This window comes from Triticum dicoccoides, chromosome 4A (assembly GCF_002162155.2).
Source record: "Triticum dicoccoides isolate Atlit2015 ecotype Zavitan chromosome 4A, WEW_v2.0, whole genome shotgun sequence".
Classification (NCBI taxonomy): Eukaryota; Viridiplantae; Streptophyta; class Magnoliopsida; order Poales; family Poaceae; genus Triticum; species Triticum dicoccoides.
Window position 1 is genome coordinate 683,394,254 of NC_041386.1, and position 3,080 is coordinate 683,397,333.

At 48.0% G+C, this 3,080-nt stretch overlaps 1 non-coding gene across 1 annotated transcript; it reads right to left on the bottom strand.

Annotated features, from left to right (window-relative positions):
* Window positions 1–1,831: 1,831 nt before the first annotated feature.
* TRNAR-UCU lies at window positions 1,832–1,903 on the bottom strand. Its single transcript has one exon. It is a non-coding gene; the product is annotated as a tRNA-Arg (tRNA).
* Window positions 1,904–3,080: the final 1,177 nt, after the last annotated feature.

Genomic DNA, 3,080 nt, shown 5'->3' on the forward strand with positions numbered 1-3,080 from the left:
ATATGTATCTATTATATGTTATTGTCTGTGATTACTAGGTGAAGAATATTTGTTGCTCATGGTTAGAGTTTGGACTTCTATTAATACAACAACATGGAGAAAAAGCAAAATACAGATTAAAATAGATCATCAATTTAATATTAAATATTCTGATTAGTTTGAATGGATGTGTTCTGCAATTATAATACTTCTATGTTCATAATACTTTATCCATAAAATGCGCAGGTTCTAGTATGTCGACAGGAGGACGAACAGCCCCAGCTTCTACAAAACTTCCACATGGTTTTGTGTAATTTCATGTAGATCGCATTGAGACATTTGAGATTATTTATAGTGCCAAAACTATGTTGGGTACAATGTGATTTTAAAAATAGTACGTACTTTCGTAGTATATGTGATACTTGGTGGTGGTTGTTGAGGAATTTATTTCATTAGACTTGAATATTTAGCATAATTATTTGATTAATGAGTACATACCTTTGATCCTAAAAACATTATCAGTCAGACATCCATTCAAGGAAGCTGTGTGAATTGTCCCTCGTGATTGCAGATACTCAACTTAAGATTTTCCAGTCCCTAGCCAAACCTATTTTAGCCACTATGAGTAGTAACGGACACATTCTTAATGCATGGGCAGGCTAGTGCACCAACTTCAGTCACACAATGTGGGAAACCCATTCCTTATCTCGCTTAGGAGATGCAAGAACGCCATCACACTAATAGTAGTTAGTTACTTGTATCAATGATCTATGTCCGTCCATAGATAAAGAAGCTATGATCATAATGTTGAATTTATAATACTCTAAGAGCATGTACAAGAGAATCTAGTAAAATTGAGCCCCCAAATGTCCGCAGACGCGTCTAGTCACATCTACAGACAGCACTCGGTCAGCCCGTATTTTTAATTAATTGCAACACAATACCATTTCTAAATACCCGTTTTCATACAATGGCATGCACCATCCACTTGATCTACGTACATATAAACAAGGCCGAGAACTAGAAAACTTCGGATATGTCAATGACCTCCTTGCCAGAGCCGCTGGCCCCATGGTCATTGACGGCAGGGTGAAGCGCCGGCGCCTCCTCGTCGTCTGCGAACTGCTGCTTGCGCTTCAGTCAGCCTTATGGTTGAAGCCGCGATTCACTGCCACCTTCTCCTCGGACTGGATGACCTTGAGGATGGCCTAGTACTCCGCCTCCTCCTCTTGGGCAAGCAATATCATCCAATGTGTCCTCTATGCGGAATCCGGCCTGCTCCGGCGCCGGTTCCTCCTCCTCCTCCTCATCTCACGGCTGCTCCTCCTCCTCCTCCTCCTCATTCTCCACCTATTCAATCTTGTCTGGAGCGTCCATATCCTCCTTCAGTACCTCCACCTCGTCTTGCTTCAGCAGGTGCTCATCCAAACTTTCAGGCCACAGAGGAAGGCTTACCAGCCACAATGCACGCGGTGCAGCGCTACTCCGTGGCATGCATCTCCGCCTGGATCTCCACCCGGCACTACGGGTTCAACATATTGTAATATGTCACACTCATGCGGACCATGGCTGCAGCCGGACGACGATGGTGGAGCGTGCCATAGATGGATTTTGCCATGGGCCCCGCACTTCCGTCTGATGTGGTGGACACATGCTTGCGTGTCCGGATGTCCCATTTGGATTGGGTATGGAAGGTGATGCTCAGCCAGACGTTTGCGTTGGATGTACGCCAACAAGTTTGGTTCCACTTTGATGTATGTGTAGTTACCGTGCAGGCAGCCCAGACGTTGCAAAAAAGTTTTCTTTGTTTTTAGTTTAGTATAGTTATTTAAAGAATAGATAGAAATAAGATTGCGTCCAATAGGATTTGAACCTATACCAAAGGTTTAGAAGACCTCTGTCCTATCCATTAGACAATGGACGCTTTTCTTTCATATTTTATTCTTTCTTTTATTTTATTTTCTTCTTCCGAGAAAAAACTGTTAGACCAAAACTCTTTTAGGAAATCAAAAAATCCAGATCCTAAAAAGTGCAGCTGTGCTCGTTAGCGCACTCGAGCGCACACGTCTCTGCGCCGTCCGATCGCGATCACGCCCACCAGCTGCGCCGCTGTCTGTTTTTCCTCGCTCGCGCGTTTCACTTGGTCGGCTCGTCGCCCGTTGGGTGGGAGCGTCGGTTCCGGGTCCCACCACTTCCTCTCCTCTCGCGTCCGTCTCCCCTCATTTTCAAAACTGTTCACCCACTCCGCCCCAAATCCCGCAATCTCTCCTGCCCCTGCCCCAAATCCGCCACCGTTCGTCCCGCCGGGGTGGAGCTATTCACGGCGAAGGGGAGGTAGCCAGCGCCGCGCGACGGCCAGTTGCGGGCGGCCATTCACGGCGAAGGAGAGGTAGCCAGCGGCGCGCGGCGACCAGGTGCGGGCGGCGGTTCCTGGCGAGGGGGACGATAGCCAGCGGCGCGTGCGGCCTCCAGGTGCGGGCTGAGTTTACCGGCAAGGGGGAGGTAGCCAGCGGCGCACGGGCACCAGGTGCTTCTGTTGCGTTCACTGTTCCCGGAAGAGGAGAAGTAGGCTGTGCTGCGGCGCCGCTCACGGTCGTCGGAGTACAAGTCGTCGACAGGGGAGGAACGGCCGCTGCGAGCACCGTGCCGTTCGCGCAGAGGTCAGGGTCGCGTATAGGACGACCATCTCCCTGCTTCGCAATCGTTTGGTAAGGAGATCTGTCCTCGTTTTTCGTTTGCGCTTGTTGCCCTTGTCTCGAAATTGACGAGTAGATAGTTGACGAGTAGATAGTGGACGTTTGGGATTGTTTGGGTTGTTTGGCAAGGTGATTCCACTACTGGTTGGATGTAGGTGGTTTGAAGCCAGTTTGTCGGATGTTTTTTGGGATGCTGGGTTGAAGGTGAAGTGTTGTTTGGGATGCTTATCACAGAGGTAGTTTAGTTTTTGTTCACATTTTCTGTAGTGTTGCTGTACTGTTGCCATAGTGTTGAGAGCGAATTGCTCAGTATGGTGCAAAAGTTGCCCACACTGAAACTCTGTAGTTTGTCCCCTTTTTTTTGTCAAGTTGCTCTAGTTTTGCGAGCGACTTGCTCAATATGTT